At 35.4% G+C, this 22,650-nt stretch overlaps 1 protein-coding gene and 1 pseudogene across 2 annotated transcripts in view; both read left to right on the forward strand.

The window, feature by feature from the left end:
• FBXL20 (F-box and leucine rich repeat protein 20) overlaps positions 1-22,650 on the forward strand; it is a 149,806-nt gene that overhangs the window by 12,883 nt on the left and 114,273 nt on the right. The gene's annotated exons all lie outside the window — the stretch shown is intronic.
• LOC143687510 (transcription initiation factor TFIID subunit 13 pseudogene) lies at positions 491-21,019 on the forward strand (annotated as a pseudogene).

Raw genomic sequence — 22,650 nt, forward strand, 5'->3', positions numbered from 1 at the left:
TAAGGTTTTTTAGTGCTCTTAAAAGAAAATACAATCCATTGACCTTGCTATTTGAAAATATTAGCACTTTACTATACAGTGTAAGACTTTATTCTAAAAAAGGAAATGCAAGTATGAACTATTTAATATCCTTCTCTTTGACATTCCATGGGTAAAAGGGAAGACAAAGGCAAAAGATAGGTAATTATTAATTTGTTTTTATTAGTAGATTATTTGGTTTTACTGTTGCATTTTTAGGGCACAAAGAGATAGCACAACTGATATAGCTTACAGAATATATATATATATATAGCTATACATATACAGAATATATATAATAATATATATTATATATTATAATATAATAATATATATTATATATTATAATATAATAATATATATTATATATTATAATATATTATATATTATAATATATAATATATATATGTATATATGTATATATAATATACAGAATAGCTGCTCTGCTGTAAGGATGGTCATTGCCCAGAAATTTAAGCAGAAATTAAACAGGGTTAGAAAGAGCCCTAGGTAACAGGAAAGTAACTTTTCCACCAGTGGTTCCAGGAATTCATTATATAGTATAAATAGTACTATATTCATATACAGTACTATGCATAGTATTCCATGTGTTTTTAAAAAACAGGTCTTGTTAAGGGGGTTTCTGAATGGCTACATAAGGCTGAGCCTCATAAATGTAGGATATCCTGCTGACCTTCTTTCAGTAGGCCAGATACTTTGACCTATCTCAAGTAGCGTCTTAAATTAATATAGCTTTACAAATTAGTGAGCTTGTTCACATTTATGATTTCATTTGAACTTAAAAAAATTATGTTAGGTAGAGCATATTTCTCTACTGTTTTATAGATAATAAAGTAGAAGCTCTAAAGGGGCTGTTATTTTCCCCATACTTAAATAGCTAAGTATGTGTAAGAGCCAGAACTTAAACCCAGTTGACTTGAAGTCCGTTTTACTTGCCTCCAGGTTATATTGACTGAGAATGGGTTGTTTTGAACTGTTAACCCATTCTCACCTGTTCTGGTGAAATTTAGCAGGCATTTATGAGATATTTTGTTAGGGTTGATTAACAGTGGAGTTTGTGGTCATGGAATTGAGCAAAATTAATTGATTAGTATGGAGATTAAACCTGTACTTTGGCTTACTAGCCTGATATATTGGCTAATTTAAGTAATTATTCTAAGCAACTTTGAACAGATATTCTGTGTAAACCACACCAAGTCATAAATTTCTTCCAAATACTGTGCAATAAGTAACTTGGACCCAAAATTGTTAGTGCGCCATCCTCATATATTGAGTGAAACTGTACTGGTTGCCTTCTTTAGTGTAATTCTTCCTCATGAAACTAGGAATGAGATATTAAAACAGCTTTAAAATTATTAAGTATTTGTAGAACCTTGAGTATAACCTATAAGGCTTAATTTTTTTTTGCAAGTTTTGTTCTTAGGTTTGACTTATAATAAAGTCTTGACCTAGACAGTATTTTACTTAATTTCAGATAGTGTATTTTTAAAGATGAAAGGTATACCACTATTGAGTTAAAAATAATAAAGTTTTAGGATGTAGTATCTTACTAATTAATTATAAAGAGACATTTCTAGATAAGAGACCAGGTAGGCCTAGTAGGATCAAGTTTTTAATATAAGAGAGAAATACTATTACTGTCTTCTAAAATGTTTAAATTATTTCACTAATTTGAAATTTGCATTTAAAAATTATCCCAACCAAATAAAAAAGAAATCCAACCATAAAATAATTGGTCTTTTGAAATTGTGGTTGAGGATTATCTGACCTTTCTAGCCATTATCAAATATATATTTAAGTGGAATATATATTAGCACTTCATATTACCTTTTTTGCCTTGACAGTATACATACCTTACTAGCATCCAGTTTTTTCCTGTATCTTACATGTTTAGGCTTTTGTCACGTGGCTGGAATTTGGCTAGTATCCACACTAATGGTGTTGTTTCAGAGATTAACTCGAGAATGAAAAGCCACAGGGAAAATATGGGAGTTAATGCATAATAGATGTAGGGCTTCTGTTTGGTGAGATGAGAAAGTTTTAGTAATAGAAGTGGTAAGGGTATTGCAATATTGTGAATGTGATTAATCCCATTGAATGATATGCTTAGGAGTGATTGAGATAGAGGTTCATGTTGTATATATATATTCCTGCAATTGAAGGAAGGAAAGGTAGGTAGAACAACTAAAGAAACAATGACAATTAAATACAATATGTGATCCTGGATGATTTAGCAAGTCAGGAGAAAAGGTTCAAAGGGACATTACTGGGACATAAGAAAAAATTGGAATATAGACTGTAAGTTTTATATCAATGTTATAGTGCTTGAACTTGATAACTATACCTAATGGATTGATAAAATAAGTAGATAGATCAATAGGTAGATAGAATGATATGACAAAAGTGGCAAAAAATTCAAATTGGTGAATCTGGGTAATTTAGGTGGGGAGAGGAGGTAGAGTACGTTGGCGTTCTCTGTATGGGATGTGTATTTTTTTTTTAACTGTCCTGTAGGTTTGAATGTATTTCTAAAAGGTAAAAAAACACAACTTTTCAGAAGATAAAATAGCCAATTCATGGAAGAAATAAAACATGAACACCAAAACATTCAACTTCAGTAGTGAGGGAAATACAAACTAAAACAATGAGACACTGACAAAAATGTAAAAGCTGGAAAACATCAATTGTTGAAGAAAATATGAGAAAACAAGTTCTTTCATTTACTACTGGCCAAAACATAAATTGGGAAAGCATTGTGATGGTATTTAATAAATCTAAAACTATTTCCTGTGAACTAGTAATTCTTGGTATTTACCATAAGAAAATACTTGTACATGTACACAAGAAGCACATGCAAGAATATGCTGCGTTTTTGTTTGTAATGCTGAGAAACTAGAAATAAACTAAAGATCCATTAATAGAGAGGTAGCTAAACAAATTGGAAGATTCATATAATGGAAGACTGTGTAAATATTATGGAATATATGAAAGAAATACATGTAGCATCTGTAAAGCTTATTGTAGAAAAAGTTTCAGAATGATAGGCATAGTTTGAAGGCAATTATGTAAGCATACACAGATAAAACAATGCTATATAAAAGCGAAGAAGACCTGCAAGGATGCTCATCAAGTTACTGACAGGTCCTTATCCCTTGAGGTGGAGAGGTTTAGAGTGGATAGGATCAGGATTAGGGGTAGTTTCAGAAGGAATTTTTGTCATACATAAAATGCTATAATTTTTAAAATAAAAATGTATTAATGTTTATTTAAAAAAAGAGGAAAAAGCAAGGTGCAAAACCTTATATCCAGCATAATCTTGTTTGTTCATAAAATATGTACATAGCAATACATTATAATAATAGATACATAATAATGTACAAAAGGATACGCAATGAGCAGTTAATAGTGGTTACCTTTAGGGAATGAGTTGCAGGAGGAAGAATTACTTTTCACTTGAAACAAACTTTAAAGTGAACAGAAAATTCTCTTCCAAGAACAAATACTAACCCAACAGTTTAACCTCCATTTACAGTCCAAATTAGACCATAGCCTGTCCCTATAACTGCCTTTTTTTTTTTATAAAACATAAGTGTGGAAGAAAGATCACTGAAACACATTAAACTGTGGGACTTGAGGCTACTTCAGACAGAGAAAGAGGTTGATGCTCAAGTTTCCTATAGCTAAAATAATAATACTTCGCAGCCATACAATATGTGATCCTGGATGATTTAGCAAGTCAGGAGAAAAGGTTCAAAGGGACATTACTGCTTTTCAGTGAGTGAAAGCTTCAGGAAGTCCGTTTACTAAACTAGTTCTTGGCTAAGTTTTGTTGTTGTTGTTCTTTTGTTTTTTGGTGCCTGTTCTGGGACTCAAACCCAGGTTTCCTGCATGGAAGATGAGCGTTCTACCACTGAACCATCCGTGCACCCTCTTGGTTAAGACTTTTGCTTAGACTTCAATCAGATTATTTCCTTTTTTTTAGAAATCATTCCATTCTACATATACAATCAGTAATTCTTAACATCATTATATAGTTGCATATTCATCATTTCTTAGTACATTTGCATCGATTTATAAAAAGAAGTAAAAAGACAACAGAAAAAGAAATAAAACGATAATAGAGAGAAAAAAACACTATACCTCACATGCAGCTTCATTCAATGTTTTAACATAATTACATTACAATTAGGTAGTATTGTGCTGTCCATTTCTGAGTTTTTGTATCCAGTCCTGTTGCACAGTCTGTATCCCTTCAGCTCCAATTACCCATTATCTTACCCTATTTCTATCTCCTGATGGTCTCTGTTACCAGTGACATATTCCAAGTTTATTCACTAATGTCGGTTCATATCAGTGGGACCATACAGTATTTGTCCTTTAGTTTTTGGCTAGTCTCACTCAGCATAATGTTCTCTAGGTCCATCCATGTTATTACATGCTTCATAAGTTTATTCTGTCTTAAAGCTGCATAATATTCCATCGTATGTATATACCACAGTTTGTTTAGCCACTCATCTGTTGATGGACATTTTGGCTGTTTCCATCTCTTTGCAATTGTAAATAATGCTGCTATAAACATTGGTGTGCAAATGTCCATTTGTGTCTTTGCCCTTAAGTCCTCTGAGTAGATACCTAGCAATGGTATTGCTGGGTCATATGGCAATTCTGTATTCAGCTTTTTGAGGAACTGCCAAACTGAAACGACATATCAGATAAAGATCTAATATCCAGAATCTATAAAGAGATTGTTCAACTCAACAACAAAAAGACAGCCAATCCAGTTACAAAATGGGAAAAAGACTTGAACAGACACTTCTCAGAATAGGAAATACAAATGGCCAAAAGGCACATGAAGAGATGCTCAATGTCCCTGGCCATTAGAGAAATGCAAATCAAAATCACAATGAGATATCATCTTACACCCACCAGAATGGCCATTATCAACAAAACAGAAAATGACAAGTGCTGGAGAGGATGTGGAGAAAGAGGTGCACTTATCCACTGTTAGTGCAGATTATTTCCTTTTTTAAAGAGTACCATTCATATTAAGCATAATAATTACCTACAAATACTATTTGCCTGACTATGCACCTTTAACCTGTCCCCACCCCTATCAACCTATACTCTTGATTTCTGCTCTATAAACTTGCATATTCTGCAGTATTTTCTTTGTAGTTGCCATGAGGCTTAAATTTAATATCCTAAATTTATAACGATCTCATTTGATTTGATACCAGTTTATCTTCAATAGTATGCAAAGGTAACATTTGAGAGGAGACTTACAAAAAAATAGGGCAAGACATGTGGTTACCTGAGGAAAAGAACATTAAGTACAAAAGTGAAAGATAGGAAGGTACTTGATATATTTTAGGAGCCATGGACAAGAAGGTCTGTTTGGCCATATCATGGTGAGGCAGAGAACAGTGGTAGGAGTGAGGTCGGCTGGGAGAAGGGGTGGCTGGAGATCCAAGGGACAGATTATGAAGGACTTTGTAGGCTAAATTTTATTCTGACAAGGAAAGACATTGGGATTTTTTAGCAGAAGAGGGTCATGATATAGCTCATGGTTTTTTTTTACTTTTTTTTTTTTAAAAATAACATACACAAAAAAGCAATAAATTTCTAAGCACAGCACAACAATTAATTGTGGAACAGATTTCAGAGTTTGGTATGGATTACAACTCCACTAAATTTTAGGTTTTTACTTCTAGCTGCTCTAAGATACCATAGACTAAAAGAAATATCAGTTTCACGATTCAGCAATCACATTCATTTGTTAAATGCTACCTTCTCCTTATATAACTGCACCATCACCTTTGATCTTTCTATCCCACTCTTTAGGGGTATTTGGGACAGGTTTTGTGCTTTTTGTTGGTAATTTCCAGCAGCAGTGTATGAGGTTCTAATTTCTCCACATCTTCATTAACACTTACTGTCTGTTTTTTCTGTTATAGCCATAGTTGTTCTACTGGGTTATCTTCATTGCATTTTGATACGCATTTCCCAGGTGACCACTGATGTTGCATATGTTTCATGTGCTTATTGTCCGTTTGTATATCTTCCTTTAGAAAAATGAGTTAGGAAGTATTCCCTCCTTTTTATTTTTTTGGAATTGTCGGGGAAGGAATGGTGTTAATGTTTTCTTTAAACATTATGTAGTAACAACAAACGAATAAACATTATGTAGAATTAACCTGTGAACCATCTGGTCCTGGGCTTTTCTTAGTTGGGAGGTTTTTGATTACTGATTCAATTTCTACTTGTTAAAGGTCTTTTCACATTTTCTGTTTCTCCTTGAGTTTGATTTAGTAGTTGTGTGCTTCTAGAAGTGGTTCATTTCACCTAGGTTATCCCATTTGTTGGCATATGTTTGTTCTTGGTATTTTTTTATAATCCTTTTTATATCAGTGAAGTTGATAGCAATGTACTGTTTTCATTTCTAATTTTAGCCTACTTTCTAAAACTTATAGCATAGTAGTTTAGAAGAAAATTAGCACAGTAAGACAAAATTTAATCTATAGAAGTATAAGCAAAATTCTACGGATTATAAAGTATAAAGTCATATATCTACCTAAGGAATATTAAAATTTATGAAGAGGCTTGGAGTAAAAGCATCTCTTGTCCTTACTGTTCTGAACAAATTGAGAAAACAGGAATGCCAGATAAGGTCTAAAATATCACCTTTGTTAATGGCTGAGACTTGGTTGAAAGATTTGACTTTCAGAGTGTGAGCCAAATTGTGTCTGCTAAATGAAGTCTATTAGGCAGATTTGCTGGTTCCAAGCAGTGCATACTAGATCAAGCCTCCCTACAAGGAAGAGAGTATGGCCCTGAAGAAGTGAATACTTGTTCTAAAAAGGTAGAAATACGGAGCTGAGCGATGTTTGTGCTTCTTTTTTTCTGAACTTTACCAATCAATTAGGTTCAGATAAATCATTCCATATCTATAGGTAAGGAGGTACGTAGAAGCCAGGAGTATATTTAAAGAAAATTCTTCCTCATGTAAACCAGGAGTGAAGAAGAGACATTCCCCTCAACAGAGAGGATCAGGAAGGTTTCATGGATGATACGACATTGGAGTGAGCAATGGTTAGAATTCTAGGCAGAAGATATAAAGCCATACAAATTAGAAGGTATAGTCTATGTTTGAAAAAAACATGAAGTAGTGTAATTTAACCAAGCATTTGAGTTCTTGATTTCAATTGTGTTATCCGTTGGGAGTTAATTAGCAAACATAAACATTTAGCTCTTGAACCTTAGTTTGCTCATCCTCAAGGTTATTTGACATGAGATTTTTAAAAATCATTGCTTCCTGGTTTTAAGGCAGAAAAGTAAAAAAATTTCCAGGCTCTTCTCTTGATAATCACCTAAAAACAAGAATATCAACGCCATTTTTGGTATAACTGTGAGTCATTTATAATCATTTCTATATGGGAAGAGGGAAAGCAGAAAGAGAAAATGTGACTTAGTAGAGCAGAGGGCAAACCTAAGTACCTACAGAGAGTAGTGGTGAAAAGTAGGTCATGTTTTTTTTGGAATACCTGTGAAAAGCTCAGAACCTGGAGGTACCATGTACCATAGAAGGCAGAGATAAGATAAGATAGAGGTTGTCTGAGAGTCTTCAGTGGGAGCCAGACCTCCAGTACCCCCTTACCCCCCAGGCTCACAAACTCAGGAAATTTATTCTTAATTAAGAAGCTGAATTTGGAAAGTTCAGAAACAGACCCCTAGGCACAGAGGAAAATGAATTTAAGATACCAGACTGAAAATGGGAGGCAGGGCAGATTAAGTGAGGGCAGGACTTCCAGTCTCCTTATCTGAACATAGCTCCACTATGCCTATGGCCAGACTTTTATTTGCCAAATAAGAGACTGGAAAATATTTTTTCTGGATTAAGAGGATGGCCCTAGGGAAAAAGCTGAAATAAAAAATCTTTCTCATGTATCTTTAGGCTCATGTCTGTCAGCATGAACTTGATTTATTAACATATATAAGTATATATTTAATTTTTTTTATGGCTGATGGCAGACAAATTCTTAGTCATTCAAACTCTTTATAGAACATTCCCACAAAACACTGGTTCTAGGAAATCCACAAAAATCTGGCATTAGTGAAATGGAAAAAAAATATATAGGGAGAGGGCTAACTAATATAACATTATTTTATAAAACATTATTAAAAAAAGACATGTATCACTGATATTGTAAAAATGCGGGTCAGTTTATACCTAATCTGAATGTTATTATCTAAGCATTTAAAAATGGAAAAGATTTATGGAAAATATCATTTGCCCTAATTTTTTTCATTTTGCCTTGGATTCCCACTAGTTTGAGGACAGGATTGAGTAGTTATTGCCAAAGAACAGAGTTCTGAAGCCTGTGTTTTAACTTGTACTGTAATTTATTCATACATCCAGTAATTACACTGACCTTCTTTTTTCTCAATCTGTATTGATTTTTTCATTTGACTTTATTTATTTATTTCAAACATGACAACATACATACATGAACATTCTTACCATGTGATCATTCCATTCTTTTCTTTCTTTTTTTTTTCACATGGGCAGGCACCGGGAATCAAACCCGGGTCCTTTGGCATGGCAGGCAAGCATTCTTGCCTGCTGAGCCACCGTGGCCCGCCCGATCATTCCATTCTTGATATATTATCGATAACTCACAATATCATCACATAGTTGTATATTCATCATCATGCGCATTTCTTAGAACATTTGCATCAATTCAGGAAAAGAAATAAAAAGAAAACAGAAAAAAATTCATATGTACTATGCCCCTTACCCCTCCCTTTCATTGATCACTAGAATTTCGATCTACTAAACTTGTTTTAACATTTGTTCCCGCTATTATTTATTTATTTTTAATTCATATGTTTTACTCATCTGTGATAAGGGAGATAAAAGGAGCATCAGACACAAGATTTTCACAATCACACAGTCACACTGTGAAAGCTTTATCATTATACAATCATCTTCAAGAAACATGGCTACTGGGAAACCCATAGGTTTGCTGGATGGTGGGATGACAGATGAGGAAGAGGACCTCACGTTTGAGGAAGAAAATGAAGAAATTGGAGGAGGTGCAGAAGGTGGACAGGGTAAAAGAAAGAGACTTTTTTCTAAAGAATTACGGTGTATGATGTATGGATTTGGGGATGACCAGAATCCTTACACTGAGTCAGTGGATATTCTTGAAGACCTTGTCATAGAGTTCATCACTGAAATGACTCACAAGGCAATGTCAGTTGGAAGACAAGGTCGAGTACAAGTTGAAGATATTGTCTTCTTGATTCGAAAGGACCCAAGGAAGTTTGCTAGGGTTAAAGACTTACTTACTATGAATGAAGAATTGAAACGAGCTAGAAAAGCGTTTGATGAAGCGAACTATGGATCTTGATACTTTTTGTACTTTCTGAAGCTTTCTTATCTTCTGGGACAACTATATATAGTAACTGCATATTTCCTACAGTAAGGTCCTGTTACCTAACCATGAAAATGAAAGTTGGAGAAACACAGTTTTCAGCCTTAATTTTCATGTCTTCGATTTTAGAGTATTTGAGCCTTTAATTGCCTGCCTTTATATTTTCATACTTGAATTACTTAATTGGGTTTTAATGACCATATGTAACTTAATTTGCTATTCATATAATTCCTTCTGATTTTTGACTATATAGATGATGAAGTAATATTTATCTGTTAGATGTCTTTTTGCCATTGTAGGTTATATTTGTTTAATATGTGACACCTAAATGGCACTTTTGATCCTATGATAGCTGAGAAATGTGTTTTATGTTTTCTCAAGTTTCTAGACAAAAGTAATCTGTGAGATTTATTAATGACAGTGAACTGGTTTTTGTTTCTCTTAAGTAGAAGATTATATAGGGAAATACAGTCTTTTTAAAGAATGTTTAAGTGTCTTAAACGGTAATTTGTTTTAATTTTCTTCAGATAGCAGGAGTTTTTGTTTGCTTGTTTATTTTTTGAGAAACTGTAAGTTTCATGTGAATGCCTCAGTGTTGGAAAGCTTTTTATTTAGAACTTTGGGGCTGATACGTACTGTTTGTCAAATTTTAGAAGAATTAAGTTTTCCAGATCAGATTAAAGCTTCTAAAAAATAAATCCTTTCAATTGCATAAATGTCATTGCCTAATAAGCTGATGGCAGGATAAGTATTCGGGGTAGTATTTTATTAACATATCGGTTCGTACTTGTTCGTTGTGGAAATATGTACTTGACTAAACCATATGTGGCCATGGAAACTACTTGTAGTTCAGGTGATATAAGTTGTGTGTGTATTTAGCTATATTATATTAAATTATTGCATTTAGCTTAAAATACGGATTGAAATTGCATTTAAATTGATCACTGAATGTTACTGTCTGTGAAATTGAATGTTTTGTGTACTGCTTATTCACATTATCTATAAATCAGGACTTGGGAAAATTCTTTCTTAACCTATTGATACAGGGAATAAAGTATGAAAAATTAAACAGCAAAAAAAAAAAGAAACATGGCTACTGGAACACAGCTCTATATTTTCAGGCAATTCCCTCCATCCTCTCCATTATACCTTAACTAAAAAGGTGATATCTATATAATGTGTAAGAATAACCTCCAGGATAGCTTCTCAACTCTGTTTGAAATCTCTCAGCCATTGACACTTTATTTTGTCTCATTTCTCTGTTCCCCCTTTTGGTCAAGAAGGTTTTCTCAATCCCTTGATGCTGAGTCCCAGCTCTAGGATTTCTGTCCCACATTGCCAGGAGGGTTTACACTTCATGTCCCATGTAGTGAGAGGGAGGGCAGTTAGTTTGCTTGTTGTGTTGGCTGAAAGAGAGAGGTCACATCTGAGCAACAAAAGAGGTTCTCTGGGGGTGACTCTTAGGCCTAATTTTAAGTAGGCTTAGCCTATCCTTTGCGGGGATAAGTTTCGTGTGAACAAACCCCAAGATTGAGGGCTCGGCGTACTGCTTTTGGTTGTCCTCACTGCTTGTGAGAATATCAGGAATTCTCCACGTCGGAAGGTTGAATTTTCCCCCTTTCTTACCATTCCCCCAAGGGGACTTTGCAAATACTTTTTCTTTTTCTTTTTTTTTTATTAATTAAAAAAAATTACAAGAAACATAAACATTCCCAACACATACACTCAGCAATTCACAATATCATCACATAGTTGCATATTCATCATCATGATCATTTCCCAGAATATTAGCATCAATTCAGAAAAAGAAATAAAAAGACAACAGAAAAAAAAACAAACAGAAAAAAAAATTTTATAGGCCATACCCCTTACTGATCCCTTTCATTGATCACTAGCATTTCAAACTAAATCTGTTTTAACATTTGTTCCCCCTATTTTTTATTTTTATTCCATATGTTCCTCTCATCTGTTGATAAGGTAGATAAAAGGAGCATCAGACACAAGGTTTTCACAATCACACAGTGACATTGTGAAAGCTATATCATTATACAATCATCATCAAGAAACATGGCTACTGGAACACAGCTCTACATTTTCAGGCAGTTCCCTCCAGCCTCTCCATTATATCTTGGATAACAAGGTGATACCTACTTAATGCATAAGAATAACCTCCAGGATAACCTCTTGACTCTGTTTGGAATCTCTCAGCCATTGACACTTTGTCTCATTTCACTCTTCCCCCTTTTGTTCGAGAAGGTTTTCTCAATCCCTTGGTGCTGGGTCTCAGCTCATTCTTGAGTTTTCTCAATCCCTTGATGCTGAATCTCAGCTCATTCGAGGATTTCTGTCCCACGCTGCCAGGAAGATCCACACCCCTGGTAGTCATGTCCCACGTAGACAGGGGGAGGGTGGTGAGTCTGCTTGCTGTGTTGGCTGGAGAGAGAGGCCACATCTGAGCAACAAAAGAGGTTCTCTTGGGGGTGACTCTTTTTGTTTGTTTGTTTTTTGTTTTTGTTTGTTTGTTTGTTTTAAACTTTTTTTATTAATTAAAAAATTAACAAACAAAACATTAAGAGATCATTCCATTCTACATATACAATCAGTAATTCTTAGTATCATCACATAGTTGCATATTCATCATTTCTTAGAACATTTGCATCAATTTAGAAAAAGAAATAAAAAGACAACAGAAAAAGAAATAAAATGATAACAGAGAAAAAAAAGATTATACATACCATACCCCTTATCCCTCGCTTTCATTTACCACTAGCATTTCAAACTAAATTTATTTTAACATTTGTTCCCCCTATTATTTATTTTTATTCCATATGTTCTACTCTTCTGCTGATATAGTAGCTAAAAGGAGCATCAGACACAAGGTTTTTACATTCGCAGAGTCTCATTGTGAAAGCTATATCATTGTTCAATCATCATCAAGAAACATGGCTACTGGAACACAGCTCTACATTTTCAGGCAGTTTTCTCCAGCCTCTCCACTACATCTTGAACAACAAGGTGATATCTACTTAATGCATAAGAATAACCTCCAGGATAACCTCTCAACTCTGTTTGGAATCTCTCAGCCATTGACACTTAGTCTCATTTCACTCTTCCCCCTTTGGTCAAGAAGGTTCTCTCAACCCCTTGATGTTAATTCTCAGCTCATTCTAGGGTTTTTTCTCAGTCCCTTGATGCTGAGTCTCAGCTCATTCCAGGATCTCTGTCCCACGTTGCCAGGAAGGTCCACACCCCTGGGAGTCATGTCCCACGCAGAGAGGGGAAGGGTGGTGAGACTGCTCGTTGTGTTGGCTGGAGAGAGAGGCCACATCTGAGCAACAAAAGAGGCTCTCTTGGGGGTTACTCTTAGGCCTAAATTTTAAGTAGACTTGACCTATCCTTTGTGGGGTTAAGTTTCATGTGAACAAACCCCAAGCCTGGGGGCTCAGCCTATAGCTTTGGTTGTCCACACTGCTTGTGAAACTATCAAGAATTCAACTTGGGGAAGTTGAATTTCTCCCCACTCTCACCATTCCCCAAAGGGGGCTTGCAAATACTTTTCCGGTCACTGATCAAATCACTCTGAGATTCATCGAGGCATCACTCTGGACAAACCAACAAAATCTCATATGCTACCTGAGATTCCAAGTACTTATGACATTCACTCAAACTATCTACATGAGTTATATTAGGAAATGCTCTAGTCAAAATATAAATTTTGTAACAAATAAACATTTTTTGCTTTAGTCTCACACATAAGGTGACATTTTAAAGTATTAATTATCATCTATTTTCAACACCCTGCAATAATGACAGTCCTTTGTTCTTCCTCAGGCAAAAACATTTCTTAAATTTTTACATTGTACATTTCACTATTATTATACACTCTAGGCATTCCTAGATTATGCCATCTCAATCTTTACCATCTATCTTTCTTTCTGATTTCATTTATGTCCCCAGTCCTCCTCCCTCTATCATTCTCACATGCAGGTTCATTCAGTGTTTTAACATAATTACATTACTGTTAGGTAGTATTGTGCTGTCCATATCTGAGATTTTATATTCAGTCCTGTTGCACAATCTGTATCCCTTCAGCTCTGATCACCCAATATCTCACCCTATTTCTATCTCCTGATGGTCTCTGTTACCAAGGAAATATTCTAAGTTTATTCACTAACGTCAGTTCATGTCAGTGAGACCATACAGTATTTGTCCTTTTGTTTCTGGCTAATCACACTCAGCATAATGTCCTTACGGTCCATTCATGTTGTTACATACTTCATAACTTTATTCTGTCTTACAGCTGCATAATATTCCATCTTATGTAAATGTCACAGTTTGTTTAGCTAACTGTCTGTTGATAGACATTTTGGCTGTTTCCATCTCTTGGTAATTGCTAATAATGCTGCTATAAACATGTAAATGCCCATTTGTGTCCTTGGCCTCGTGACCTTTGAGTAGAGACAGCATATACATGGGTCCTGTTTTTTAAAACCATTCTGCCAGACTATGTCTTTTGATTGGAGAGTTTAATCCATTAACATTCAGTGTTATTACTGTATGGGTAGTACTTTCTTCTACTATTTTGCCTTCTGGATTTTATATGTCATATCTAATTTTCCTTCCTTTTACCTCTACTCAGAGTCTTCCTTTCTACACTCTTCTCCACACCTCTGTCTTCTGTCTTCGTATCTGTCTCTAGTGTTCCCTTTAGTATTTCTTGCAGAGCTGGTCTCTTGTTCACAAATTCTCTTAGTGATTTTTTGTCTGAAAATGTTTTCATTTCTCCCTCATTTTTGAAGGACAATTTTGCTGGATATAGAATTCTTGGTTGGCAGTTTTTCTCTTTTAGTAATTTAAATATATTATCCCACTGTCTTCTCGCCTCCATGGTTTCTGCTGAGAGATCTGTGCATAGTCTTATTGGGCGTCCCTTGTATGTGATGGATTGCTTTTCTCTTGCTGCTTTCAAGATCCTCTCTTTCTCTTTGACCTTGGACATTCTGATTATTAAATGTCTTGGAGTATGTCTATTTGAATCTGTTCTCTTTGGGGTACGCTGCACTTCTTGGATCTGTAATTTTAAGTCTTTCATAAGAGTTGGGAAATTTTCAGTGATAATTTCTTCCATTAGTTTTTCTCCTCCTTTTCCATTCTCTTCTCCTTCTGGGACACCCACAACACGTATATTCATGCGCTTCATATTGTCTTTCAATTCCCTGAGTCCCTGCTCATATTTTTCCATTTTTTTTCCTATAGTTTCTGTTTCTTGTTGGATTTCAGATGTTCTGTCCTCCGGTTCATTAATCCTATGTTCTGCCTCTTGAAATCTACCATTGTAGGTTTCCATTGTTTTTTTCATCTCTTCTACTGTGTCTTTCATTCCCATAAGTTCTGTGATTTGTTTTTTCAGACTTTCAGTTTCTTCTTTTTGTTCTTTCCTTGCCTTCTTTATATCCTCCCTCAATTCATTGATTTGGTTTTTTGATGAGGTTTTCCATGTCTGTTCGTACATTCTGAATTAATTGTTTCAGCTCCTGTATGTCATTTGAATTGTTGGTTTGTTCCTTTGACTGGGCCATATCTTCAATTTTCCTAGTGTGATTTGTTATTTTTTGCTGGCGTCTAGACATTTAATTACCTTAATTAGTTTATTCTGGAGATTGCTTTCACTCCTTTTATCTAGGGTTTTCTTGCTGGATGAATTTGTTGTCTATCTGTTCTTTGACATTCCGTTCAGCTTTATCTGGACCTTTAGCTTAAGTTTTGTTTAACAGAGGAGAAATTTTCAGTTCCTGTTTTCTTGTTTCTTGCCCTGCTCGTGTGGTGCCTTTCCCCCACACATACTTAGGAGGGTCTACTTAGATATTATTGACCCCAGCCAGATTTTCCCAGACCAAACTGGCCTCCTATCAGGGGGAGAGAGTCACCTGCGTCGGTTTTCCCTGAGGGTGAGACCCAGCAGGTTGAAAGACTTCCCTGTGAAGTGTCTGGACTCTGTTTTTCTTATCCTGCCCAGTATGTGGCGCTTGTCTGACTGCAGGTCCCACCAGCATAAGATGATGCGGCACCACTCTGGCAGACTCTCCCTGCTGGGGCGTGGTGGAGACAGAGGAGAGGTTGTAGGCTGGTTTTAATTAATGGCTTCAAATTACCAAGCCCTGGTGTCTGAATTCCTTGATGGAGGGATTCCACCTGAGTTGGGCTTCACGCCTCCCCTGGGGAAGACACAGGCTCCAGATAAGCCCCCAAAAGAGCTCACTTCTGCCTGTGCCTGGAGTAGTTGCAGCCTGAAAAGTCCTACCGCTGTATCCAGAGGCAGTCAAGCCTTTGTAGATACACAGCCACAAAAACCTCTGTTTCCTTCCTTGTTTTTTTCCCCCCTTTTTCCGTCAGCCCTGACCCCTTGGCACTGGGGCAAAAATGAGCAACCTCTGCTTTGATCGGGTTCACCTAAGCTGGGGGCCTATTTTTAGTAGTCAGAATTTGTTAATTAGTTCCACAATTGGCGTTTGATTGTGCCCAGTCCCTGCTGCTGGTAAAGTCTTTTCCTTTCCCCTCTGGGAAGCGGCCCATGGGGGAGGGGCGCTGGCCGCCGCAGCTTTGGGCACTCATGGTTCTGGGGGATGCTCGTAGCTGGTCCAGCTGGTCCAGACTGGGGTACGCTGTGTGTCTGGTCACTGACGTGGCCCCAGGAGCTGTTCTGTACTGTTTCTAGTTATTTAGTACTTGTTCTGGAGGACGAACTAAAATGCGCACATTGTTAAGCCGCCATCTTGACTGCAAATACTTTTTTATTCACTGTTCAAATATCACTGGGATTTATCAGGACATCACTCTGGACAAATCTACAAGATCTCACGCCTTGTTCAAGGTTCCACATATTTATGGTGTTCAGTTTACTGTCCACATAAGTTATATTAGGAAATGCACTAGTCAAAATATGAATTTTGTGCCAAATAAACATTTTTTGCTTTAGTCTCACACATAAGTTAAAGTTTTAAAATATGAATTACCATCTATTCTAGTTTGCTGACTGCCGGAATGCAGTATACCAGAAATGGAATGGCTTTTAAAAAGGGGAATTTAATGAGTTGCTAGTTTACAGTTCTAAGGCCGAGAAAATGTCCCAATTAAAGCAAGTCTATAGAAATGTCTAATCTAAGGCATTCAGGGGAAGATACCTTGGTTCAAGAAGGCCGATGAAGTTCAGGTTTTCTCTCTCAAGTAAGAAGGCACATGGCGAACATAGTCAGGGCTTCTGTCTCAGCTGGAAGGGCACATAGCAAACACGGCACCATCTGCTATCTTTCTCTCCTGGCTTCCTGTTTCATAAAGTTCCCTGGGAGGCATTTTCCTTCTTCATCTCCAAAGGATGCAGACTGATGGACTCTCTGCTTCATGGTGCTGCAGCATTCTCAGTTCTCTCTGAATCTCTTCTTCTTCAAAATGTTTCTTCTTTTTATAGAATTCCAATAAACTAATCAAGACCCACCCAAATGGGTGGAGAACACACCTGTACCTAATCCAGTTTTAAAAGCACGCTTGATTAAATCACATCTCCAGGGAGATGATCTGATTACAGTTTCACACATGCAGTGCAGAGTAGGAATTAGAAGAAACAGCTACTTTTACAAAATGGGATTAAAGCTAAAACATGGCTTTTCTAGGGTGCATATCATTTCAAACAAGCACACCATCTATTTTCAGTACCCGTCAGTATTGACATTATTTGTTCTTCCTCTTGAAAAAAACATTTTTAAATTTGTACATTTGGTCACTATCATTATACACTCTAGGCATTCCTAGATTATACGATCTCAGTCTTTATCGCCTATCTTTCCTTCTGATTTCATTTGTGCCCCCAGCCTTCCTCCTGTTGTCATTTTTACATTCAGCTTCATTCAGTGTACTAACTTTATTGTATTGCAGTTAGGTGGTATTGTGCTATCCATTTCTAAATTTTTACAATCAGCCCTGTTGCACAATCTGCATCCCTTTAGCTCCAATTACCCAATATCTACCCTATTTCTATCTCCTGATGGTCTCTGTTCTTAACTGAAATTCTCCAAGTTCATTCATCAGTGTTAGCTCATATCAGTGAGGACTTACAGTATTTGTCCTTTTGTTTCTGGCTTTAGATTAAAAGCAGGTATTAGTTTAAAGTCTTATATGAAGCAATTAAATCTGGTGCACCCAGCAAACTTCTTCATCCCTTACTGAGAGACTAAGATATTTTCTCCAAGAAAATGGAAGCTGAGGTTTCTGGGTATCAGCTAAAAGAAGAGAGTAGGGGTATGGAGCCAAGGAATTAAATGAAAATGTGCTTAATGCCTTGAATATGAATGGACAACCAGAGATAACCACATAGGTGAGGAAAGCCTCCAAAATAAGAGAAGACCCACAATTAAGCAAAACGGGAAGAATTCAGAGGAAACAGGCAATACAGAAAGTAGAGGGGAAAAGCTAGGGAAACAAGATATTAACCTCTAAGAAATGAGAAGTTGTTCCTCAAAAGAACAGGATGCTGTAAAAAAAAATTATTTCTAAGAATAAGAACCCCCCGCCCAAAAAAAAAATCAGGAAAATGACTGGAACATAAAATTGAAGTAATTTCCTAAAAATTAGAACAAAAAGATTAAAAAGATGGAAATAAGAGAAGAAGAATAAGACAAAGACAGACCAGGAAGTCTAGTATTTGACTAAATGCCAGAATGAGAGTACTGAGAAAATAGTGAGGTGATAACAAAAACAACTTTTCAAAAAAAAATTTCCAAATTGAATGATACAGATTTTCAAATTGAAAGGGCCCAAAAAGTAATAAAAAAGACTCAGACCAGAATATTTGATCATGAAATTTCAATAAATTGGGGAGAATATACTAAAAGCTTCCAGAAAGAGGAACTAGAAGTTATATGCAAAGGACAAAAAATCACAGTGCCATTGCATATCACAGCAGTAGCACAGGAAATTAGAAATATATCAAATAGTGTCTTTGGATATTTTATGTTTTTTAAAAGATATTTCTATTGACAAAACAACACAAACATTCTTAACATGTGAACGTTCTGTACTTGGTGTACAATCAGTGGCGCCCAGTATCATTACATAATGGTATATTCATCACCATGATCATTTCTTTAGAACTTCTATATCACTCCAGAAAAAGAAAAAAAAAGAAAACAGAAAAAACTCATACATACCATAACCCCTACCCCTCCCTCTCATTGACCACTAGTATTTTCATATACTCAATATATTTTAACCTTTGTTCCCCCTATTTTTTTTCTATTCCCTTTACCACTCTGTCTTTGAATGTTTTGAGTGGAAAGGATTTCCAACCTATACTTTTATTCCTAGCCAAGCTATCAAACAAATATGAGGATAGAATAAAGACAATTTTAGGCATGTAAGGACTTTTTTTAGAAAAAATTGCATTCCCACTAACCCCCTTTTTTTACAGACTATTAGGGAATATGCCTTTTATAGCAAGGGAGAAAATATGGGCTCCAGGAAGCAGAATTAATAAAGAAAAAGAGCAAAGGGAAAGTCCAAGATGTTAGCTGTGTAGCAGAAAAAAAGAACAAAGGAATTTGGGAAGACACAGCCCTGGGGGAAAATGATATCTCATGTATTTGAGCATATGGGAAATATTGATAGACAGAAGTTGGAACATTTGGGGGAAAAACTAGCAATTGATATATAGAAAATAGAAAAAAAGTAGTAGTCATCATTTTTTGGGGGGGAGTAATGTTTGTAAGAAAGCAAGCATGGTCCCGTTCTACTTGACTCAGTGCTGAGTAGTATCTGTAAGATTATGATAAAATTACACAGGGTATGCAGGGCTAGAGGTGGGGATTAAGCTAAACACTTATCTTTCATGGCAGGATATTAGTAGGCAATATCTAAAATTGATGAAACAAGCATATTTAGAAAATGGAAGTAATTAAGAGGAGATTCCCTAAAAGATTTAAGTGTGGACACAGAAGAGATGAGAAGAAGGCTGCTGTAAAGTCCTTTTGTCATATTTGATTTTTTGTATAAAAATTCACTTAAGTTATATGGCATTCTAGAGATTTCCTTCCAGCTGTGTATCAATTGGAATCGTAAATAATAGCTAGTCAAAATACCTAGCTATATCATGTGTCCTTTGTTTATCTATCTGGTTCACAGTGGCACTACCTGTCTTGTTCATATCATGACCTAAGAGTCTGTTTTAGATTTCCTTGATCTGTTAATTTAGTATTGCTTTTTCTCTCTGACTTTCTTTCTAACAAAGTACCTTTGTTTTAATTTAGCATGTTGTTTCTTTTGGTTCCCTTAATGAATCTAAAATATTAAATTTCAGGCATGCAGCTAGGAAATCTAGAACAATGTTTAGTTTGTTTCTTATATCACCTGCAACAGGGAATGTTTTTTCTACAAATAATTATGTTAAAGCACTATTGCTTTGGAAATATTTTCATAGCAATAAAATGACTTAAAATGTATGTTTGTGACTGAAGTGTAAAATTACTATCTGACTTTTGCCTTGGAAAATTCCACTATTCTGACAGTTTTCAATTTCTGGCACATCAGTCAGAGTTTGTACATGAGTAAACCCTAGATTTACTAACTCCCGAAGCATTTTGGAATCTAGGGTTGGGTTAAATGGTTTCTAAACCTGAGCCAAATTCTATTATTGTCTTTCAGTATCTGCCTCTTAGTTTTTTGTATTATATGGATGGGAGCCAGGAGAAGTGGAGGAAGCAAAAGATGGACGTACAATTATGTTATCATTTTCAGTTCTTTCCTTTCACTTCAAAACTTCAAAAGAAGTTTTCAGTAGGGCATGGAAACTTTCCAGGATTGAACTGCACCAGTTCAACATGAGATCCAGTCATATCCAAGGGTTCTTCAAAGTTCATGGGGCCTAAAATGAACAAAGTTTAGGGCTCAGGGTCCTAAAATGTTGCTGGGGGTGAATAAAGCCAAATAAGTAGGAGAACTACTGTAAAGACAACAAAATAAGGTATATAGATAATTATTTAGAACTCAGAGAAAAGAATTGGTAGTAGATACAGATTTGGATGAAGTGATCAGAAAAAAAGTCCATGTAAAAGAAAGCTGGGAATATTTAGTGTCAGATATTAGATGTCCAAAGGTGAAAGTTTGACCTATTAAGTAATGTGTCTGTTTTCTAAATGTATCCCTTCCTTAGAGTTTTTTTATCTAGGGATTTCTTTCTTAGGAGAAATTTAGTCATGAAATGGTAAAGCATTCATTTCTACTAGGGACAGAATGTTAGGTGGAGGAATTATAAATTTATTTTGTTTTAGATTTATTTAGCCATACAAAAATGTTTTTCTCTTTGATTCTGGCCAGAAAACTAGCCAATTGGAAAAACATCTGGTTTTAATTGAAATGAGGGAATGCATAATCAGTAAAAATTACTTATAGGAAAATATACTTTAAAAATCTTTTGCAACTTTAACTCTAGATTTCCTCGTGAAAAGTCATTCTTAATATTTCCCTAAATGTTTCCTCCTACCAAAAAAATTTAACTTATTGCAGGCTACCTTTGTGTGTCACAAATTCTGTTCAAATCTGTGAATTTAAACAATTACTAGGTAAGATTGTAAGTTATAAACTTTTTCTACTTGGAACTTGTTTTTTTTTTTTAATTTTTTTATTAATCAAAAAAAAGAAAAGAAATTAACACAACATTTAGAAATCATTCCATTCTACAAATGCACTCAGTAATTCTTAGTATCATCACATAGATGTATGATCATCATTTCTTAGTACATTTGCATCGATTTAGGAAAAGAACTAGCAAAACAGCAGAAAAAAATATAGAATGTTAATATAGAGAAGAGAATTAAAATAATAATACTACTACTAATAATTATATATATATATATATATATATAAAGGAAAAAGAAAACAAAAACAAAAGATACAAACACACAAACAAACAAACAAAAAACCATATTTCAGGTGCAGCTTCATTCAGTGTTCCAACATAGTTACATTACACTTAGGTATTATTGTGCTGTCCATTTTTGAGTTTTTGTATCTAGTCCTGTTGCACAGTCTGTATCCCTTCAGCTCCAATTACCCATTATATTACCCTGTTTCTAACTCCTGCTGGTCTCTGTTACCAATGATATATTCCAAGCTGATTCTCAAATGTCGGTTCACATCAGTGGGACCTTACAGTATTTGTCCTTTAGTTTTGGGCTAGACTCACTCAGCATAATGTTCTCTAGGTCCATCCATGTTATTACATGCTTCATAAGTTTAGTCTGTCTTAAAGCTGCATAATATTCCATCGTAGGTATATGCCACAGTTTGTTTAGCCACTCGTCTGTTGATGAACATTTTGGCTGTTTCCATCTCTTTGCAATTGTAGATAATGCTGCTATAAACACTGGTGTGCAAATGTCCGTCTGTGCCTTTGCCCTTAAGTCCCTTGAGTAGATACCTAGCAGTGGTATTGCTGGGTCGTAATCCATTCTGCCATTCTATGTCTTTTGATTGGGAAATTCAGTCCATTAACTTTTAGTATTATTACTGTTTGGATAATATTTTCCTCTACCATTTTGGCTTTTGTATTATATATATCATATCTGATTTTCCTTCTTTCTACACTTTACTCCATACCTCTCTCTTCTGTCTTTTCGTATCTGACTCTAATGCTCCCTTTAGTATTTCTTGCAGAGCTGGTCTCTTGGTCACAAATTCTCTCAGTGACTTTTTGTCTATAAATGTTTTAATTTCTCCTTCATTTTTGAAGGACAGTTTTGCTGGATATAGGAGTCTTGGTTGGCAGTTTTTCTCTTTTAGTAATTTAAATATATCATCCCACTGTCTTCTAGCTTCCATGGTTTCTGCTGAGAAATCTACACATAGTCTTATTGGGTTTCCCTTGTATGTGACAGATTGTTTTTCTCTTGCTGCTTTCAAGATCCTCTCTTTCTCTTTGACCTCTGACATTCTAACTAGTAAGTGTCTTGGAGAACGCCTATTTGGGTCTATTCTTTTTGGGGTGCGCTGCACTTCTTGGATCTGTAAATTTAGGTCTTTCATAAGAGTTGGGAAATTTTCAGTGATAATTTCTTCCATTAGTTTTTCTCCTCCTTTTCCCTTCTCTTCTCCTTCTGGGACACCCACAACACGTATATTTGTGAGCTTCATA

This window comes from Tamandua tetradactyla, chromosome 6 (assembly GCF_023851605.1).
Source record: "Tamandua tetradactyla isolate mTamTet1 chromosome 6, mTamTet1.pri, whole genome shotgun sequence".
Classification (NCBI taxonomy): domain Eukaryota; kingdom Metazoa; phylum Chordata; class Mammalia; order Pilosa; family Myrmecophagidae; genus Tamandua; species Tamandua tetradactyla.